This window comes from Euleptes europaea, chromosome 8 (assembly GCF_029931775.1).
Source record: "Euleptes europaea isolate rEulEur1 chromosome 8, rEulEur1.hap1, whole genome shotgun sequence".
Classification (NCBI taxonomy): Eukaryota; Metazoa; Chordata; class Lepidosauria; order Squamata; family Sphaerodactylidae; genus Euleptes; species Euleptes europaea.
Genome location: NC_079319.1, coordinates 94,934,003 through 94,957,114, shown reverse-complemented (window position 1 = coordinate 94,957,114; position 23,112 = coordinate 94,934,003). Strand labels below are relative to the sequence as shown.

Below are 23,112 nucleotides of genomic sequence, written 5' to 3'. Positions count from 1 at the left end.
GTAACTATTTAGTACAGGGAGAATCATTAGTGGCAAATTCAGCTGCAGGGCTAGTAACCAAAGGGGTGACAACACAGAAGATTGGAATTAGGAATCTAACCATGCAATATTCAGGGTGACAACTAAGAAGAATGGAATTTGGACTCTAACCATGCAATATTCAGCATACTAAGACTCTTGACATCTCTCCCCCCCCCCCCAAATAAGAAAGTTTCAAGCCCTTATGGCTAGGGTTGCCAGCTCTGGGTTGGGAAATTCCTGGAGATTTGTGTGGGGGGGTGCACTCGTAAACCTGGGACATTTATTACTCCCATTGGTGATGTGTGTGTGTGTGAGTGTGAGTGTGTGTGTGTGCGCCATCAAGTCACAGCTGACTGATGGTGACCCCGTAGGCAAGATATGTTCAGAGGTGGCTTGCCAATGCCTGGCTCTGCATGGGCTGAGAGAGTTCTGAGAGAACTGTGACTGGTCCAAGGTCACCAAGCAGGCTTCATGTGGAGGAGTGGGGAATTGAACCCAGTTCTCCAGAACAGAATCCACTACTGTTAACCACTACATCATGCTGGCTGTCAGTGATGCTTACCCAGTAAGAAGTTACAGGCTCAAGAACATAACTGAAACCAGTTCAACCTGTTTATTAAAGATAGGGCAAATGATTGACAGAACTAAATGCTCAAAGCAAACATGAAAAACGTGATACATAGAAAATGGCTGTCATTTGAAAATAGATACAGATATTTATGAGACAGGAGCTGGAATTAAAGCTTCCACAGTAAATGTCAGGCTCTTGACATGAGTTAGGCCAAGGCTTAGCTCCCCTTCAAACCTTCGGTTCCCATGTATGTAATGTTGTGTACAGCCTGTCTTTTCTAATGTCAGACTGAGGCTGTCTTAAGCATCCCAAAAGCACACTCTTTCAGGCAGGTGACTTCTGAATTGAGTAACACTTTATTAAGAACTAGAAACAGTGAAACAGATCTGGCTGCATACTAGCAAGGAAAGCTTGCAATGAGGAGCTACAAGTGAGTACATGTTTATAGGATTACACAGTAGGGGTAAACATGGTAAAGATAAGAAGGTTCTCAGGAGCGGAAGACTAAACATGGCTCCGCAGCTGGCCTGTCAATGGAAACAGAAAAGACAGGCTATACCAGTGGTGGCAAACCTATGGCACGAGTGCCAGTGGGGGCACACAGAGCCCTCTGTGGGCACGTGCACCATCGCCCCAGCACATCTAGAGAGTTGCAAATCCAAGGCAAAATCTCCCATGCGTTTTGGCCATTTGGTCCCTCCCCTCGCCTGTTGGCCGCGCTAAGACCCTGAGGGATCCGCCCAGACCTGCCTCTCACCTTCCTTTCCCCCCTGCTTCCTGGAGCCTCCCGATGGGCCTCCGAGCGGCTCCGGAGCAGCAGCAGCAGGCAGCAGCAGCGGGGCAGGCATGGAGTGGCAAAGCCAGGGGTTTCTGCTGGCCGCCCTGGCCGGCACGCAGTAAGAGAAGTACAGCTTCCGCGGCTTCCCGGCTGCCGAGCTGCTGCCGCTGCAGCACACCTACGTGCTGGAGCAGTACGAGGGTGAGGGCTGGAAGGAGAGCATCCGCGCCCTGGAGGCCAGCCTGTGCCTCCATTGCCTGCTGCGCAACAGCGAGGTGCACTGCCACCAGGAGTGCACCGGCGGCGAGGCGCCGAGGGAGCCCTGGCTCGGGGAGCCGACCTTTGGAGAGCCAGGCCCCGGCGTCGCACCAGACGAGGGTCTGGCTGAGCTGGAGCTCTTCAGGCGCGTCCTGTGGCGCGCCTCCTGCCTGCGGCACTGCAAGCGCGGGCTGCCCGTCTTCCAGCTCCACTACCCACCAGCCGAGACCCTGCACGACTTCCAGCGACGCACCCCTTACCTCTACCTGCACTACGCGCTCTGTAAGGTGAGGGGCCTGTCCCCTGGAGACCGTCTAGCCGCGTGATCCTGTGCAGAGAGACTCCACTAGCATGGGATGAAGTGGGGATGTTAATTTATGAGTTGTTTTTTCTAAACTAAAACCTCAGTATTCAGGTTAAATTGCCATGTTGGCACTTTGTGATAAATAAGTGGGTTTTGGGTTGCAGTTTGGGCACCCAGTCTCTAAAAGGTTCGCCATCACTGTGCTATACACAACATTACATGCATGGGAACCGAAGGTTTGAAGGGGAGCTAAGCCTTGGCCTAACTCATGTCAAGAGCCTGATAGTAATTGGTTATTTTTTTTATTTACCAATCCTAACTTTATAATCATGCCATCGCCTCTTCCTCTCAGTCGTCTTCTTCATTTGGACTTTTCTCTGTCTGTGAATGTGCAACCCTTGGTGCTGCTTGCCAAAAGTGGAAAGCTGTTGGCGGGGGGGGGGGGGTGAATTCTCCCAAGCTTCATCGGCTGCCTCCTCTCCTGGCTTGGTGTTCTATAGACTGGGATCATTTGTGTCTGCTGGTGGCTTTGGTTGGGTCTACAAGGCTACTTAACTTTGGAGCTACAGTGGCTGTAAAGCTGGTGAAGAAATGCAGTAAGGACAGTTTAGCATTGCAGCAGAGCTTCTGGGCAGAACTCAAGGTGGCACGCCTTGGTCATCTAAATGTGGTGTGGCCAATAGCTGCTAGCACATGCTCCCGTGCTGATCAGGACAGTTTGGGGACCATAATAATAGTAGGTAACATCACTCTGCATCATGTTATCTATGGGACTAACTGGGTAGCTGTCAAAAGAAAGGATAACGGCCTTGGGTGTGTCCAAGAGTCCTTAAGCCTAGCTTAGTCTCTGCCCTACTCCCATGACATTGTGGCAGGTTTAGTCTTTCTCCGTTCACAATTAATTGTGCACCTGGATTTAAAACCTGCCGACATATTCATCAGTGTTTGGACAATTGGAGAATTTGGATTTTGCCAAAAGCTAGAGGATATTGCAACCTCGGGCCCACAGCTGTATCACCAAGGGAGAACATATACCCACCGAGCTCTCAAACTCCTCAAAGGGGAAAAAGTCACCTCCAAAGCAGATATTTATTTTTTTGCCTTCACTCTATGGCAAATGGTTACACAGGAAGAGCCTTATCTGGGTGAGCACCAGTACATACTCTACTCTGTGGTGGCTAATAGCCTGCGCCCCTCTCTGACTGCAGCTGTGTTTAGAGACTCAGCCACTGGATGAAAGCTTGAGACTATAACTGGACATTGTTGGAGACTTGATGTAGCAGAGCATCCTAGTGCAGATCATCTCCTCCACAATCTTCTTTCTTTATCATTAACAGTGCAAAACTCTATCATCTTGTCTTAAATCTCTCTACAGTTTTATTATTGTTAATTCTTGGTAAATTAGTGCTACTGTTGTGGGCATAAAGGGAGCTTCAAAAAAGATGTTACAAGTGATCAAATATTCTATAGATAAAGTTATTCCCAGAAAATTGGGGGGGGGGGAGAACATGATACATAAAAAATGGAGGATAAGCTTTGAAATGATTAAGAATGAGAAATACTCAAGGCCAGCAACAGAGACATATCAATGCCTAACGCATGATTAGCAGTGAGATGAACCTTATAATGTTTCAGACAAAGCAACTAAACATGAAAATTGGCAGCTGAATGGCTAACAGTTACATTGCAATGAAAAACCAAGCTTTGTTTCCAAACACCTCCAGCCCACTAAGCTTCACTATCTAAATTTCATGCAGTTCTTAGCTACTGATCTGTAGTTTGGTTGTTCCAGTCTAATAGCCTGGACTTCCACTCTTCTTTCTAAAGAGGAGTCAACAATGTGTGTGTGTTAAGTGCTGTCAAGTTGCTTCCGACTCATGGTGACCCTATGAATTAATGTCCTCCAAAACGTCCTATCATTAACAGCCTTGCTCAGGTCTTGCAAACTGAGGGCTGTGGCTTCCTTTATTGAGTCAATCCATCTCTTGTTGGGTCTTCCTCTTTTCCTGCTGCCCTCAAGTTTTCCTTGCATGATTGTCTTTTCCAGAGACTCTGGTCTTCTCATAATGTGGCCAAAGTACGATAGCCTCAGTTTAGTCATTTTAGTTTCTAGGGTCAGTTCAAGCTTGATTTTTTTTATAAAGTTTTTGTTTCCAGTTATAAGATACAGAAAGAAAAAAATAAGGGAAAGGGTAAGGGAATCCATCTAATATAGTTTATACAAGCAATGTTTTAGTATCATAAAATCAAAAACATTATGCATTTACAATTATCAGACATTTTCAATGAATCAAAATGGTTGCATTTGTCTACACAGAGGCAATCAAGCCCACCCCCCAGCAGAACAGGTAAACCCACCCCCTTTGGCTTCCCCCCTCTCACACACACATACACGCACAGAATCTCCCCCCCCACATACACACACACAGGAAAAAAGTTATAGAGAATTATAGAGAAAAGCCCCCAAATGGGTCTTACTGTGGATGTCTTCTTCTCTTCTATCAGGAGCAGGGACTGGGAGGACTCAGGAGTAATCCAATACAATTCTAATAGACTCACACACACATACTCTCTGTTACAGGAGGTTTTGCCTTGGATTTGCTGCTCTCTAGATGCACATTAAGAATTGCCTGCTCCCATTCATTACACCGGGTGGATGGGGGGGGGGAACCCATAACTCAGGATTAATTGTCTTTTAGTCAGACCCCCGGGCTGGGGTAATGGCACGGCCCAACTGCCGAGGCAACCAGACCCCCAGGCTGGGGTAATGGTATGGCCCAACTGCTGAGGCAACCACCAGACCAGACCCCCGAGCAGGGGTAATGGTATGGCCCAACTCGAATGTGTTTTTAAAGGCTGTAATGGGCAGATGGGTGGGGGGGCCCCTTCCAGGCCCCATAACTCAGGACCCCCTGCCCCAATCATAACCAAACTTGGGGGTTCTTGCATGAAGGCTGAAGGTTTGGTGCCTGTACCTCCAAAAATGCTCCCCTGGAGCCGCAGAAAGGTGCGAATGTGTTTTTAATGCTTTTATTCCTGTGGGTGATTTGGGGGGACCCCTTCCGGGCCCCATATCTTGGGACCCCCTAACCCAACCTTTACAAAACTTGGGGGTTCTTGCAAGAAGGGTCACCTCAAGCTACACTGAAAGTTTGTGACCTCTACCTCCAAACATGCCCCCCCCCCCGAGCCGCGGAAAGGCGCAAATGTGTTTTTAATGCCTTTATTCCTGTGGGTGATTTTGGGGGGGGACCCCTTCCAGGTACCATATCTAGGGACCCCCTTACCCAATCTTTACAAAACCTGGGGGTTCTTGCAAGAAGGGTCACCTCAGGCTACACTGAAAGTTTGGGACCTCTACCTCCACACATGCCCCCCCCAGAGCCTCAGAAAGGCGCAAATGTGTTTTTAATGCCTTTATGGTTATGCTGCTGATTCAAAGCCCCTGAATTTGCCGAATTTATTTGGCGATCGCCCCAAACTCGCTGAATTCAGCTTGTTGTTTTCCCACCTTTTTTGAATTCGGTTCCATCCGAACTAGAAACCTCCAAATTGAGGGAAATTCGGCTGTTTTTCGGTTCGGGACGAACCTAATCGACAGCCCTAGTTTCTGTTCTTGTGATATTTAATCCAACCTTCTACCCAGGTCAGACAGGCAGCATGGTAATATAGTTTGAGGTTCAGTAATGACATCCCACCTCTTTTCTGGTCATCTTGTAGTACTTTAAATCTGATTCTTGGCTTCTTGCCATTCCACACAAAATGATTTATTTGCTTTTGCCAATTGTCAATCGTCTTGTCAGGTATATTTATTGGTAGAAATTGGAATAAAAAATTTAATCTTGGAAGTACATTCATCTTTATAGTAGATATTCTTCCCAACCAAGAAATATTCATCTTAGACCATCGGTTCAGATCTTTTTCTATTTCTCCCCCGATTTTTGTGTAGTTTGTTTTGAAAAGAGTCTTAACTTGTGTCGATATATTAATGCCTAAATACTTGAGTGAATCTTTCGTTATTTGACATCCTGTAGTTTCTTTAATATACACATTGTCAATATATGTGGTGTTAAATGTCAGTATCTTCGTCGTTGCTTTGTTGAGTTTATAGCCCGAGTATTTTGCGAATTCTGTAATATGATGTTGCATGTATGGAAGAGTATCCTTTGGATTTTGACAAATTAATACATCATCTGTATAACTTTTAATTTTGTGTTCTTCTTTTCCATATTTAAGTCCTTTGATGTTAGAGTCATTTCTGATATAATTCGCTAAGACTTCCATTGATAAGTTGAATAAAAGCATCTAGAGTGGACAGCCTTGTCTAGTGCCTTTTGTAGTGTTGAACTCTGCTGATAGACTACCATTGACTAAAAGTCTTGCCTTTGGGGCTGAATGTATTGCATTGAATATTTTAAGGAAGGTATCCCCGCAGCCCATTTGCTCTGTGAAATAAAGTGCCAAGAAACGTTGTCAAACGCTTTTTCTGCATCAAGAAATATCATGGCTGTCTTCGCGGATTTCGACTTAATGTATTTGATTGCACTAAGAACCAGTCTTACATTGTCTCTCATAAGTCTCTTGGGAATAAACCCAGTTTGGTCTGGATGTACTAACTTAGTGATACATCTTTGAAATCGTTTGGTTAGGATAGAGACAAATAGTTTATAATCAACATTAAGTAAAGAGATAGGTTTGCATGCCTGGGGAAGATATGGATCGGTGCCTTCTTTCGGTAGTAAAAATATATGTGCATCTTGCCAGGGTATTGGAATCTTTCCATTTTCTATTACATCATTGAACAATTATAACAGAGCAGGTGTAAATTGTTGCTCATAGAGCTTGTAAAACTTTGGAGTGATCCCATCTGGTGCTTTGTCTGGTTTCAAGTTATTTATGGCATCTACAATTTCTTGAGTTGTCATCTTCTGGTTAAGGAATTGTTGATCTTCTTGTGATAGAGTGGGAAGTTTGGCCTGCAATAGATACCCCTGTAGCCCTTGTTCTTGTAAATCGTCTCTTGTATAAAGTGTGAGGGTCTGTATGCCTTTGCCTGGTGTGTTTTTCCCCCCCTCCTGGACTCGTAAAAGCAGTCCAGGCCTTTTGCCTTTTCTTGGTTCAGGCGCTGGGTCTGACAGGCCCCGGGTTGGAATGTCTCTTCCCACGTTCCCCTCCCTTGCTCTCTCTGACTCCCTCCCGCCAGCTGTGGCCTTGGTGGGTAGATAGCCTAACGAGTTCCCTGAGGTCTTTGATGTTCTTGTACCATGCACAATTATCTCGTAGATTCCCATAACATACATTTGACATCTGCTTTCCTGTAGGGGTTATAATTCTGTCTTTGTGAAACTGTAAGCACTTGCAACTTTACAAGTGTAAGGCCTGTACTACCTGAAGCTTCCAATAAAGTTCCTTGTTTCTGCATGACAGTCTGAACAAGTGATTTTATGGAGTTTGCACAGGAAGGTTGGGAACCCTCACATAAAGTTGCGTATAATAATCAGCAAACAAAAAAAATTCAATATCTTCTTGTTTATTATGGGTTACTCCATTACTTTTTGCTCCCCAAATCTTTCTTTTCATTTCTTGTTGTCGAAGTTGATTGGCTAAAAATCGGCTACGTCTGTTCGTTTTTTCAAAAAGTCTTTGTTTGGCGTATTTGGTCTTTTCGTGAACTTCTTCAGTCTCAATGGCGTCTATCTTATGTTTGGTCAACTTAATTTTACGGGAAATAGTTTTACTTGGTACAGTCTGAAAGTCCTTTTCTAGTTGTCTCAGTTGTTTTAGAAGGTCTTTGTAATTCCTTTCTCTGTCCCTTCTAATTTTGGCATTCTGCCTCAAATAAATGCCTTACTAGCATCCCAGAAGGTTACGTTTGATACATCAGGAGTTCTGTTAAAGGTGAAGAATTCTATTATGTCACTTTTGGACTGTTCGAATATCTGCTTCTTACGAAGTATTTGGTCATTTAATCTCCACCTTCTTATACCCGACCTTGGTCGTGTCCAAGCCAATTTGAGTGGATTATGGTCTGATAATGTTCTGGGGGCAATATACACAGGGTCCATTTTTGGCAACATTGACTTGGAGATCCAACACATATCAATTCTAGAGTGTGATCCATGTCTGTCAGAATAAAATGTATAGTCTCTTGTGTTAGGGTTTTTTGTTCTCCATGCATCAATCAAATTGAGTTCCTTCATATATTTAAAGACAATCTTTGGTAACTTTCCCGACAAACTATTATGCGATTTGTCTATGACTGGATTAATAACTGCGTTGAAATCTTCCAGCAAAACAATTTCACGCTGATGATAAGCAATCAAATTCATAAATAAAGTTTCAAAGAAGTTTTATTTTGCTGCATTTGGGGCTTAGATGTTTTCCAAGGTGAAACAAATTCCATCTGTATCGTATATTATCAAGATTTGGTATCGACTATCTGGATCAGCACAATGGTTTTTAACAGTTAATATCTTTTCATTGAAATAGGTGACCAACCCACTCTTTTTTTCTTTGGTTGATGCAAAGTAGGAAGTCCCAAGATGTTTAGTCTGGAGGATCCTTTCATGGTCTTTTTTAACATGAGTTTCTTGTAGACAGATAATATCCTTTCCTAACCTTTTTAAACTATGAAAAACTCTTTTTTCTTTTGTTAGGTGAATTGAGACCGTTTATGTTCAGGGATAGAATTTTTAGATGATCCATGCTGGGTTAAAGGGCAGATCTATAACGCCGAGGCTTGTCCAAGTTTGTCTTCTTCTGTTGTTTTCTTTTTTCGCAATTCCCTCCTTTCAGGCGAATGCTTTTTATCTTGGTGGTAAGCTACTTGGGTCTTTTCCGGAATCGTCTTCTTGGTCCTTGGGGGGAAATTCTGTGGATGTTTTAAGTTCCTCTAGTAATTCTTCTGCTTGTTGTTGGTTGTGAACTATTCTTTTTCCTCGTGGCAGTGAGATTTCCAGTGAATATGGGATAAGCCACCTGAACCTGATTTGCCTCTATCAGTTCTTGTTTGAGATCATTGTATTCTTTTCTCCTAGCCAAGACACTGCCTGGGAGATCCAATAATATTTGTATGGGGTTTCCTTCCCAAGTTAACGGGTCATCTCTTTGTGTTCTCAATAACAAATCCCTGGTTCTTTTGTGGATGAATCTCACCACTATGTCCCTTGGTTTGTGATATTTAGTGGTGTAAGCAGAATTTATTCTGTAGCAGAACTCCAGCTCAGTATCTTCATCGCCAAATTCGTATTGATCATGAAGGAATGTCCTGATGTCTAATTCTAGACCAGCTTTCCTGAATTGTTCAGGGATCCCATGGAATTTAATATTCTTGTCTCTGAATTTGACTTCATGGGCATCTGACTTAACCAATAGATCTTGGATTGTTTTGGAATGTTGCAGTAATTTTGAAGTATGTTGGGTCGCTGTTGTCTCTGTTGTCTCTTGCTTCTGTTTGATTTTGATTATTTCCTGAGAGTTGAATTCTAGTTTTTCTTCAACCTTAGCAATGCTTTGAAGGACTCTTTGCTCAGACTGCTGAACCGAGTCTTGTATTGTTTTCTGTAAGGAAGTTTTTAAATCAAATATCATCTCCTGAGTGCGTAGAAAAGTCTTGATTTTCTTTTGCCATGACCAGACTTTCTGCAGGTGGTACTTCTGTCTTAGATTTCAATTTCCCAACGTCTATCTCTTGTTCTTTCTCTGAGTTGTCAAAATCTTCTAGGGTTTTTTACGTTGTTTCCCTTTTGTTCTTTGGGATTGTTGGTGTAGAAAACTAGTAAATATTTTCCTCATGCTAGTTTGAGCACTGAAGAACTATAGTTTTGGAAGTCAAATGTTTTAAAATTATGCTTCACACCCTTTTATACCCCGCCCCCCCACACACTGCAAAGCACAGGTAGATGAATAATAATTACAAATGCTAGTATCAATCAGATGATCCAATTAGTTACATAAAATCAATCCAATCTAATTATCACTTAATTTTTCCAATTTATCAATTTCTATGTTGCGCCTCTATAACAGAAATCAATTGCAGTCATCAATTGTTAATTCATTGGTTTAAGATAAAAATAATAGTTATTGTCAACAATTTATCAAACTTTTTGAAATGTCCCTATAAAAAATCAAAGTTAAAGGTTGTTACTAAGTGTCTTCAAATATAAATCCATTAGTGAAAAAGAAAAGTCTGTGTCCCAGAAAAAAACCCCAAAAAAGAAAAAGGACGGTTCGCTTCTGTTGATTTCTTGCTGCTGCAGTCAATTTGGCGCTTCAGTTCAGTGTGCAACTGGGGTGGGGGAGAAGGAGGGAAGCAAAAAGAGAAAATAAAAAAACCTCTCGTTGGCAGCAAAGCGTCTATCAGTCTCAAACCTCTAAGTAAAACGAAAGTGTTCCCAGCATCTCGGCTCCATTTTCTTGAGTTAAAACGACTAGCCGGAGGGAGGGAAAAAAAAAAAAAGGACCCAGATTGATTGATGAAAAGAGGAGGGAAAACAAACTGCTGAGCTTTAAAAAAAGAAAAAAAGGAAAAGGGGTGTGGAGCTAAAATCCAATAACGGGGTCGAGTGGTGTTGGTGGGGGGGGGGGGAGGAGAAAAAGCACTCTCCGAGATTTTAAAGGTGGGACCTTCTTGTCTGGTCTTGTGCTGCCGTCTCCGCCTCTGACTGGACACTGCTGACTCAAGCTGACAAACCGCTCCTACTGTTTACCCTGAGCTCAGCGGACCACCCACTCCCGGATGGACCGCTGTGCCAGGGCAAATGCCCTGAGATCCAACAGGACAGCCGCTCACCAAACCGCCATTTGCCGTCAAGCACCCGCTGTTCCAGCCGCCAGAAATCTCAGGGCCGTGCTGCTATGAACGGTCCCACCCCACTTTTGTCAATTGCTCTCTCCTCACTCTTCGCTCACACGCAGCCCCTTATTATATCCAAAATGGCAATTAGTATGCACTAAGCTCTTCTTTTTATTTTAAATTCAAACTTGCTTTAGCCAAGAGTTAGTAAAAGTTTCCATTAGGTGGAAGTGGGGGGGGGGAAGGAAAGTTTAGACGGAGTGCCGCCATGTTCTCGGTCAACTCACCCCCAGCTGCTTCTTTCAACACCAGACATTTCTGTGGCAGTTTTGCTGGCAGTCAGACCCCGTATAAAAACGGGGGGGGGGGCTTTACGGAGTATATTCTCCTCTTTGGCCCGCTCCCCCCAGGCCTGGGGGGCTCCCACGGAAGCTGCTGGGATCCCATGACAGAAGCTGCGCCTGGCAGGCTGAATCCTCCGCCGGAAGTCAGTTCAAGCTTGATTTGATCTATAACCCACTGGTTTTGTTTTTTGTTTTGGTTTTTTTTGGTGGTATATGGTATCTGTAACACTTTCTCCCAACAGGAGTCAACAATACCCCAGCAAAAAGGAAAAACTGAATGGAAAAAAAGAGAGAAAATCATGCTGATAGTCACCCGTTTTATACAACCACTTCCTATGGCAATAATGTGACCAGTTTCCCAATACCCTCACCCCTCATTTTTCAGAAACAAAAACCAGGTAAGGTCATTTTGCTTTTGATAATTGCCTGTTCAGCATTTTCTTTGGTCCTGGAAAATGAGCTTTCCCCTACTTTTATCCATTAGAATATCAGTGGTTAGGGAGAAGCAAATCATCTTCATCTCCTTTTTTTCTCTTTTCCTGGTTGGTTGAATTCTTCAGTGCAGTGCTCTTGATGGCATTCACAGCATCTTTGAGCAATTCAATGTTGTGTTATCAGGCAGCTTCCAGGATACTTACTTCTTACTTGAACTTTATAGGCCAAACTCAAGCTTCTTAAGGGCAACACAGCAAGTCTTCTTAGGGATTTTACAGGGCCAGATTAATACCCCCTCACCAATGCCTATGTATACTAGTACTACACACTGATAGTTGCCAAGATCCCCCTGGCCACTGACAGGGGATGGGGGGAGGTAGAGCTGCCAGATCCAGGTTGGGAAACCTCTGGAGATTTGGGATGGAGCCTAGGGAGGACGGGGACCTCAGTGAGGTACAATGCCACAGAGTCCACCCTCCAATGCATCCATTTTTTTCCAGTGGAACTGATCTCTGTAGTCTGGAGATAAGCTGCAATTCCAGGGGATCCCCAGGTCTGACCTTAAGGTTGGCATCTCTCCATGCTGAAAAGGTTTCCTCAAGGACATCCACATTTGGTGCACACAGACACAGACACACACGAAGCTGAATTCTGTACCAGAATAATCTATGCTATTCTGTGCACATGTTCTCCCAGGCATGGAGAAAGACAGAGCTCTATAGAGGGCACCAAAAGAGGGCACCCCTGTCTTCAGAGATCTCAGTAAAAATTGTCTGCACACCCTCAAAAATGCCTTTGGACTACATAAGAGTTAGAAACTTGTCTTTTTAAAAAGCTGAATCTGCACTATAGGTGTGCATTCAGAATAACCAAACCAAAAAATCTATGGCAGTTTAAGCCTTTTTTTTTTACTTTTTTCTGGAATAATGTTGGGATTCCCAGCTACAGCAGTTGAAAGGGAAGAGATCCCTTTAAAAAGAAAAAAAACCCTGCTTCAATCGGCACATTTGTGTCGGGTTGCAGGCTTTCAAGTTTAAACTCCCCCTTTTGGCTCCATTATAGCCAATGGGAATTTTTTCTGGGGCTCTAGAGCCTTGCTCACAGGCTATAATGGAACCATTTTTTTATCCCCCCCCCCAAAAAAAAACCCTGAAAAAACCCATACTGGTATGCGGATTTGTAAATTTTCTGGAATTTTGGGGAATCCTGAAAAATTTGGTTCCAATATACATGGATCCAAATTTTCCAGATTTTTTTTTGCACACCCCTACTCTGCCTTCAATACTTCATCCTGCTTCCAGTACCTCCCCCAATACCTCATGAGAGCCAGTGTAGTGTAGTGGTTAAGAGTGGTGGTTTGGATCAGTGGACTCTGATCTGGAGAACTGGGTTCGATTCCCCACTCCTCCACATTAGCGGCGGAGGCTAATCTGGTGAACTGGATTTGTTTCCACACTCCTACACATGAAGCCAGCTGGGTGGCCTTGGGCTAGTCACACTCTCTCAGTCCCACCTACCTCACAGGGTGTCTGTTGTGGGGATGGGAAGGGAAGGTGATTGTAATCCGGTTTGATTCTTTCTTAAGTGGTAGAGAAAGTTGGCATATAAAAACCAACTCTTCTTCATCATCATCTCAGGCTCCTGCACTCACATGGAATTGTCAAAGAGACAAAGGTACACAGTGCCAGAGGTCAACAACAAGAATTCAAAGAGTTTTGCAAAAATTGTGTGCAAAATTTATAAAAAGTGAAATACAAAAAATAATTTAAATTTGTGTCACAATTAAATTTGTGACGGACAATTCGTCAATACCTCAGTATCAAATGTGTGAAAAATACTATTTACAAGGTCACACATCAAAAACTGCATTCATAAGAAGGGATAATTCTTAACAAAGTCTTAATTTTTTAACAGTCACATAGCAAAATTACAAGAAAACAGGAATGCCATCTGATAGTTCCTGTTCTGGTTTTTTCAACACACTTTCGGTTTGATCAACAGACTTACTGGATAACATTTACCAACTCTGGGACATGAGCCCAGTTGTTTCTTATTGATGGCCTGTTTATATTCTGATTCTGCTGGGAAGTATTGGTTTCAGTAGATATGGGCCATATTGACTGAGGAAGAAACCGAAACAGGAGCTATCAGCTTTACCTGTCTTGTTGCTGTAATTTTGCTATGTGACTTTGTTATGAATGCAGTTTTTGATGTGTGACCTTGTCAATAGTTTCCCCCCCCACACACACATTTGATACTGAGGTATTGATGAATTGTCTGTCATGTTGTGACACAAATTTAATTTTTTTTTTTTTGTATTTCACTTTTCATAAATTTTACACACAGTTTTTGCAAAACTCTTTGAATTCTTGTTGTTGACCTCTGGTACTGTGTACCATTGCCTCTTTGACATTTTGAGGTCTTCCTTTACCTCTTTTCTACTCGCATGGAATTGTAGCCCAAGCCCCTATTCTAAACAACTTGTGCTGTTTTAGAACTATCTTGAGCTGCCCCAAACAGCCGTAACCTCTGTATCAGTAATCCATCCAGCAGAACACACACTGCTGCTTAGGTCTGTCAGATTGTGTTAGAGACCAGAGCATTCTGAGCAAATGCAGGAAGATTGCAGATGATACCCTATGACACTTGGAGACCATGTTTCATGGCACCGAAATAGCACTGGCAGGGCTGAAGTGGGAGGGGAACTGTGAATTCCAACCTGGGACATGGTCTTTCTCGAAGAGGCAGCAGGCACAAAAAGGGCTTCATGCTCATCCTGTTGAGTGTTGAATCAGTGGAGAGAAATGTGAATAATTCATCTCACTTTGACTGACTCCCAGTCTATGCAATAAAGGTAGCTGAACAATCCTGGCATCTCTCTACCCACTCACAGAGGCACTTATAGAAAACCGGGCTGGAAAAGCGTCTTTCCTCCCTAAAGCAGTGGCTCAGAAAACCATCAAGGAGGATTTAAACGATTGAAATATTGATTAGAATAATAACCATGCAAAAATTCCAAAGGGTGGAGGCACAATTCTAAAAACAGCAGTTTTACAAAATTACTGTTTGAAGAGGCTTCATGGTTTTATTGCTTTATGTATCTCTGAATTTATTAGTTGCCTTTCTGTGAAAGTACTCCGAGTTAATTGAATCAGCTTGGTAGCTGAGAGTGCTCAACTGAAGGCCGTTTTGGACATATCTTTATTTATTTCCTTCCTTTATAATCTGCCTTTCTCCCCTGTGAGGACCCAAATCAGCTTATGTTACTTTTGCTCTCCTCCATTTTATCCTCACAACAACTTTGGGAGATAGGCTAGGCTGAGGGTACATGACTGGCCCAAAATCACCTAGCAAGCTTCCATGGCAGGGTGGGCAGTAGAACTGGGGCTGCCAGGAACCCCCCTGGCAACTAGTGGGGAAGGGGGTGGGGTGGGGTTGCCAGGTCCCTCTTCGCCACCGGCGGGAGATTTTTTGGGCAGAGCCTGAGGAGGGTGGGGTTTGGGGGAGAGGAGGGACTTCAATGCCATAGAGTCCAATTGCCAAAGCGGCCATTTTCTCCAGGGGAACTGGTCTCTATCAGCTGGAGATTAGTTGTAAGAGCAGGAGATCTCCAGCTAGTACCTGGAGGTTGCAATAAAATATCAACACCTCTGCACCATTACTTAAGGTTAGAAAATTAGTACAGAAACAGGCTGATAACAATGTGTAATGACAATAGTATACTGAATGTAACAATGTGCTACCAAGCCAACTGCATATATACAACAAAGAATTTCTCAGTCCTGGGTATATAACAACGTGCTAACAAACCAATTGCATATATATAACAAAGTATTTCACAGTCCTGGTACAGTAACAATCAATCCGAGGTCGATGTCTTCAAGTGAAGAAGGATAGAAAGGGATACGATCGTTTCAATTCTTCCTCAGTCCTATTTCTGTACAAATATGTATATATTACAATAAAAAATATCTCATAAACATTCTCTCAAATGACTTAAACAATATAAATAAAAGAGTACTTACACATATTAGTGTCAAAATGTACTCATTTCAATATAAGCTTCTGTAGCTTCCAAAAAATTTTCTTTAGACTTTTAAGCACCACCCTTTTAAGGATAAAGTTGCAACCATGTGTATTTTTTAGCTTATCTATTCCAACATCAGGATATCCATTGAAACTGCGTGCCCCAGAAAACCTCCCACCGATTGACCGACGGGACCTGGTAAGCCTACCTGGCATGAACCTTGTGGGAAAGGGCATGCCTGAGAAGTGATACAACAAAGCAGCCATTTTCTCCAGGTGAACTGATCTCTATTGGCTGGAGTTCAGTTCGAATAGCAGGAGATCTCCAGCTAGTACCTGGAGGTTGTTATGATGAGTTGTTATGATGATAAAATGCAAGAGAGGAGAACAACGTAAGCTGATCTGGGACCCCATTGTGGAGAAAGGCAAGGTGTAAATGAAGTAAATAAACAAATGAAGGCCTTTCCTGCCATAGGTGCATCTGTATGAACAAACAGAAAACTGTTTCAAACGTGCTTGGACCGAGTTTGTGAAGAGATTGATGGCTGTGGCTCAGTGGTAGAGCATCTGTTTTGTATGTAGAAGGTCCCAAATTCCGTTTTTGACATTTCCAGTTAAAAGGGTCAAGTAGCAGGTGATGTGAACAACCATTGCCAGACAGAGCAGACAGTTCTGACCTTGATGGACCAATGGTATGATTCAGTAAGGAGCTTCATATGTTCATGCAGGAAGGCTGATTTGCAAATAGGGATGCCAGCCTCCAGGTGAGATCTGGGGATCCCCTGGAATTACGGTTCATCTCCAGACTATAGAGCTCGGTTCTCCTGGAGAAAATGGATGCTTTGGAGGGTGGACTCTATGATGTTGTACCTCGCTGAGTTCCCTGTCCTCTTCACGCTCCATCCTCAAATCTCCAGGAGTTTCCCAACCTCAATCTGGCACCCTTACGTTACCAGCCCCTGCTGGTCCAGGGGAGACCCGGCAACCCAATTTGCAAATGTAGCTCAACCATCTTGTGCTTTACAAGACATATGTGAATTTGACCTAGGTTTCAGGCAGGGATGATGATGAAGAAGAGGTTGTAGCGAATGGATTCTTAGCTCTCAGTTAAACTGAATGGAATGACAGAGTGCTTCACTTTAGCTGGATCACACTCAACACGTTTGCATATCTCCTTAATATAGATAGATAGTTTATTTGCGGTCCTTGGCCAGATAAAACAAAATACATGGACTAAAATGGTCTTACCAACAAAGGTTTACAGTCTGAGTCTTAAGTCACTTAAAAAAAATTAAAAAAATTAAAAAATAACATCCAAGTTACATCTGCCATTTGGACTAATAGACTACTCTGTGGCAATCTCCTTAATATATAATTAATTAATTAATTAAATTTCTACTCCACCCTCCCCAGCCAAAGGCCAGGCTCAGAGAGGCTCACATAATATTTCAACATATATTAAAATGGAATAAAACATGTAAAAAGAACAATTAAAATAGCCCAATAAAATCCTTAAATAGAACAAATATCCGATGGTGCCCCCCAGATTGTAGCATAAAGTTACAGTGGGGCAAACAGATGGATAGACCCCCACAAGACAGTAAAAAAGGGGGGTCGGCAGTTGGGGAGGGTTGGGGAGGCCAGCAGTTATAGAGAAAGAAACCGTAGCTGGCCTCAACCATAGAGTTGCCAGCCTCCAGGTACTAGCTGGAGATCTCCTGCTATTGCAACTGATCTCCAGCCGATAGAAATCAGTTCACCTGGAGAAAATGGCCACTTTGGCAATTGGACTCAATGGCATTGAAGTCCCTCCCCTCCCCAAACCCCTCCCTCTTCAGGCTCCTCCCCCAAAACCTCCTACTGGTGGCCAAGAGGGAACTGGCAACCCTACTGAACAATAAGAATGGTAGAGACTCTATGGGTAAACATAAAAGGAATAAGAAATAATCGTGATATTCTCGTGGGGGTCTGCTATCGACCACCAAACCAGGCAGAGGACTTGGATGGGACACTCCTAGACCAGATCACAAAGTTCTCAAAGAGATGGGACATGGTGGTCATGGGAGATTTTAATTACCCGGATATCTGTGGGAAGTCCAACGCTGCTAAAAATGCAAGATCCAATAAATTCCTGACTTGTCTTGCTGACAACTTCCTTTTCCAGAAGGTGGACAGGGAAACAAGGGGATTGCTATCTTAGACTTGATTCTCACCAACAAGGAAGAACTGGTCGATGAGGTTAAAGTAGTAGGCACCCTGGGTAGTAGTGACCACATACTCTCGGAATTTACAATCTTGGGGAGAGGAAAACCTGTACGTAGTCAGTTATATAGGTTGGACTTTAAAAGAGCAAATTTTAACAAACTTAAACTTATGCTAGGTAGAATCCCATGGTCAGAAATACTGAAGGAGAAGGGAGTTCAAGAAGGGTGGGCGTTTCTTAAAAATGAAATACTGAAGGCGCAATCCCAAACCATTCCTATGAGAAGGAAAAATGGGAGGAGCCTAAAGAGGCTAGGGCAGGGATCTCAAAACTAAGGCTCCAGAGCCGCATGCGGCTCTTTGGCCCGTTGAGTGCGGCTCTCCAAACTTGGTTCGGAGCCCCTGCTCTCGCGCCCGCTCGCGCCGGCAGCCGGGCTGCGGAGCCGGCGCACCTGAGAGAGAGAGAGAGAGAGAGAGAGCGGGCGAGTGGGCGCGCTGTCTTCCCCCCCGCCACCATGGAGAATGGCCGGGTCCCCCTTTCCCTTGCCCTCAATGGTTGGGAGGCTAAAGCCTCCCCTCTAGCCGCGCGATTGCTGGGCGGGCGGCTCAGCGGTTCCTGTCCCCCCCTGCCTATCAGCTGTTGGGCGAGGCGGGCTTCCTTTGGTAGATCTGGCCTCCGGCTGAGTCCCATTGGGAGGCCATGTCTACCCACTGGCTTTCTTGGCAGTAGACCTGGACTCCGAGGAGGAAAAAAAGTCCCCCTTCAAAGGCCAGGTCTACCAATTGGCTTCTATGGGCCTCCGGAGGCCAGGTCTACTGCCAAGAAAGCCAATGAGTAGACCTGGCCTCCCAATTGGACTCAGCTGGAGGCCAGGTCTACCAATAGGCTTTTATGGCGGTAGACCAGGCCTCCAGACGAGGACTCCGGACGGGGAGGGGGAAATGGCAGGAACTTACAATTTAATTTTTATCAATAAATAAGATCACTATTAAATATGATATCAAGTTTTATTCAGTGTACCTATAGTTTAATTAAGACTTAAAACTTTAAAGTTTATTAAGTTAATAAACAGTGTACCTACCTATATAGTTTAAGTTTAAGAAATTTGGCTCTCAAAAGAAATCTCAATCGTTGTACTGTTGATATTTGGCTCTTTTGACCAGTGAGTTTGCCAACCCCTGGGCTAGAGTGACTCCATAAACAGCTTTTTAAAGAGTTGAGAAATAAAAAAGACTCATTTAAGAAGTGGAAGGAGGGCCTTATAACCAAAGAGGAATATAAGCATATAACTAGTGCTTTTTGGGAGAGTGTTAGGAAAGCTAAAGCTCAGTATGAACTTAGGCTAACAAGAGATGCTAAATTCAACAAAAAAGGGTTCTTTTCCTATGTACAGAGTAAGAACAAGGACAAGATAAGCCCATTCCGTGGACCGGTAAGTGAAATTGTAACAAGAGATGAAGAGAGGGCAGAACTTTTCCTCAGTCTTTTCTTGTGAGGGAAGTGGTGCTCAACATGGCATAAACAGAACATCTCTCCAGTCTGTTGCAGTGAAACTTGAAAAGAGCAGGGGGCTACAGCTGGCAAATGCTTCCGCTGGAATAAAACATTGCTGGCATTTCAGGTGGAAAAAAAAAAGAAAAAAAATAGAACATGTGATGAGGGAAAGGATTTGCAGCCTAGAATTGGCATTGGGGTAGTGCAAAAACACCTGGTTTCTTTAAATGAAACAAAATCCTCTGGGCCAGATGAATTGCACCCAAGGGTACTCAAAGAACTTGCAGATGTCATTTGGAACTTCTGTCCATTATTTTTGAAAAGTCTTGGCAAACAGGTGAGGTGCCAGAAGATTGGAGGCGGGCAAATGTTGTCCCCGTCTTCAAGAAGGGGAAAAAGGAGGATCCAGGTAACTACCGACCCATCAGCTTGACTTCTATACCAGGAAAAGTGTTCGAACAAATCATCAAGCAGTCAGTCCTTGAGCATTTAGAAAGGATGGATCTGATCACTAAGAGCCAGCACGGGTTTCTCAAGAATAAGTCATGTCAGACTAATCTTATCTCCTTTTTTGAGAAAGTTACTATCTTGCTGGATCAGGGGAATGCTGTAGACATAGTTTATCTAGATTTCAGTAAGGCTTTTGATAAGGTTCCACATAGTATTCTAGTTGACAAATTGGGAAAATGTGGGTTAGATCCTATTATTGTTAGGTGGATCTGCAACTGGTTGACAGATCGTACCCAAAGAGGGCTAGTTAATGGTTCCTCGTCCACTTGGAGAGAAGTGACCAGTGGAGTTCCTTAGGGATCTGTGCTGGGCCCTGTGTTGTTCAACTTCCTTATAAATGATTTGGATGAAGGAATAGAGGGGATGCTTATTAAATTTGCAGATGATACTAAATTGGGAGGGGTAGCAAATACGGTAGAAGACAGAGCCAAGATGCAGGATGATCTTGACAGGCTGGACAAGTGGGCTAGAACTAATAAAATGCACTTCAACAAAGACAAATGTAAAGTTCTGCATTTAGGTAGGAAAAATCAAATGTATAATTATAGGATGGGGGAGACTTGTCTGAGCAGTAGTGTGTGTGAAAAGGATCTTGGGGTCTTAGTAGACCAAACACTGAACATGAGTCAGCAGTGTGATGCGGTAACTAAAAAGGCAAATGCAGTCTTGGGCGGCATCAACAGAGGTATAGTGTCCAGATCACGCGAAGTGATGGTATCGCTTTACTCCGCTCTGGTTAGACCTCAACTAGAGTACTGTGTTCAGTTTTGGGTGCCACAATTTAAGAAAGATGTAGACAAACTGGAACGTGTCCAGAGGAGGGCAACAAAGATGGTGAGGGGTCTGGAGACCAAGTCCTATGAGGAAAGGTTGAAGGAGCAGGGTATGTTTAGCCTGAAGCGGAGAAGACTGAGAGGGGATATGATAACCATGTTCAAGTACTTGAAAGGCTGTCATATAGAGGAGGGTGCCGAGTTGTTTTCTGTTGCCCAAGAAGGTCGGACCAGAACCAACGGGTTGAAATTATATCAAAAGAGTTTCCTTCTAGACATTAGGAAGAATTTTCTAACAGTTAGAGCGGTTCCTCAGTGGAACAGGCTTCCTCAGGAGGTGGTAAGCTCTCCTTCCCTGGAGGTTTTTAAGAAGAGGTTAGATGGCCATCTGTCAGCAATGCTGATTCTGTGACCTTAGGCAGATGATGAGAGGGAGGTCATCTTGGCCATCTTCTGGTCACTAGGGGTGTGTGGGGGGGAGGTAGTTGTGAATTTCCTGCATTGTGCAGGGGGTTGGACTTGATGGCCCTGGTGGTCCCTTCCAACTCTATGATTCTGTGATTATATGATAAGCCTAGCAGAATAGTTATGATTTCTACATTGGTCATCTCCCCACACGAGCCAACATAAAGGTGAGATTTCTGTTTTGTGTTTGGTGTCAACGTGAATGGGATTCTGAAGTAAAGCCTCAGGAAAGTGTGTGGGCTTGTTGTGTGCATGTCCTATGGGCAGCACAGGATCCCACACAAAATCCCATTGCCTCAGCAGCCATGCAGGGCTTGGCCAACCTTGCGGGGCTGGGAGGAATAGTTATATTCTGCAGGTAGAGTTGCCAACCTCCAGGTACTAGCTGGAGATCTCCTGCTATAACAACTGATCTCCAGCTGACAGAAATCAGATCATCTGGAGAAAATGGCCATTTTGGCAATTGGACTCTATGGCATCGAAGTCCCTCCCCTCCCCAAACCCCACCCTCCGCAGCCACACACCCCCAAAGATAATCTTCCACAGGTAGCAAAGAGGGACTTGGCAACCCTACTTGCAGCCCCTGCGGAATTCTTTAAGGTCCCACAGGGGTCTGGTCTCACTGGAGAGGCTATTCCACCAGGCAGGGACCAGGGCAGAAAAAGCCCCGGCTCTGGTCGAGTCCAGCCAGACACTCTTTGGGCCAGGGACCACCTGGTTGATATATAATATTTGAAGAGTTCTCTGGGGAACAGATAGAAAGGGAAAGCGATACAACCCCTTCATAGTGATATTATGAAAGAAAGATGGGGTATGAGGCTTGTCAGTTCCACAATTTATTTCAGTCTCTCTCTGTCTAGTGTGGGAGGAGAAGAAAGATAAATGGAGGGCTATTTTAGGAAGGCATCTTGGTTGAAGCCCTGGTGGTATTGAAGCCAGTGGGAGTTCTAGCCACTAGCTTCCTTGGAGCTAAACCTTCGGCTCTCAGCAAAGCATTTTTTAACAGAAGGCTCTTGCTGTTGCAGATAATGGATTGAGATCCCCGGCAGCTGGGCTTTAACTAAAAGGGAGTTTCTTTTCCTCGTCCTCTTAAATGGTATAGAAAGAAACAGAAGAATGAGGATCCAAAATGATCAGACATCTCTAATAACTGGAAACCAAGCCATTTTGCTGCAGCCAAGGGAGACATAAATCAAATCCACTGGAAAATACGGGATTAAGAACAAAAATGCTATACTGAAATTAGAAGTATGGGGTCAGCAATTGACATTTTATCATTAAATATCATAAGTATGGGATTCTTTCCACCACCACATTTTTTTGGCTTTAATTCTGTGCTCAAAGTATTCCATAACTAAAGAAATACTGTTTCTTGTAGGTTATCCGGGCGGTGACCGTGGTCTTGGTATTTTCTTTACTGACGTTTCGCCAGCAGCTGAAGCAGACACTGTCTTTCAGTGTTACTCCTCTGAAGATGCCTGCCACAGCTGCTGGTGAAACGTCAGGAAAGAAAATACCAAGACCACTGTCACACAGCCCGGATAACCTACAAGAACCAATGAACTCTGATCGTGAAAGCCTTCAACAATATTTTAAAGAAATACTCTTCAGATCCCTTTTTTCTTCCAGATGCAGGAACGCTGACAGTGCTGAGTAATCCCCAGGTGTTTGGGGTTTTGCTTCTGTATATTGCCAAATTTTCCCGACATCAGAGAAAGACAGCAGATCATTAAAGCCATTTCTAAAGATGAATGCAGTCTCTGTTATTGGTGGTTTATATCAGACACTAAATAAAAAATAATCCGAAGGAGGATTTAAAAAAATAATAATCCATCTGATCATGCTAAAGGCTTTGAGTTACTCTGCCAGTGACAGCCAACCTGTGTGTTGCACAAGAACAGCTAGATGGCCGCAGCAAATAAACCAATTAAATGATTAAAGACTGAAGGACACATCCCCAGAGGAGTCAAAGGGTGTGAAACAGTTAGATTTGGATTCCATGCCGTTGTCATTTTAAAACGTGAATCCATTTCTTTAGTATAGTGATTAAAAACAGTCGTATTAGGAAGACGGTCAATTGGGATGAAAGTCTCCAGCGTTGTACCGCTTGCCCAAGCAAGCTTCCCTCTCAAATTT

General features: G+C 43.7%; 1 pseudogene; it reads left to right on the top strand.

Moving 5' to 3' along the window:
- Positions 1-1,438: 1,438 nt before the first annotated feature.
- Positions 1,439-3,169, top strand: LOC130482172 (serine/threonine-protein kinase mos-like; annotated as a pseudogene).
- The last annotated feature ends 19,943 nt before the right edge of the window (positions 3,170-23,112 follow it).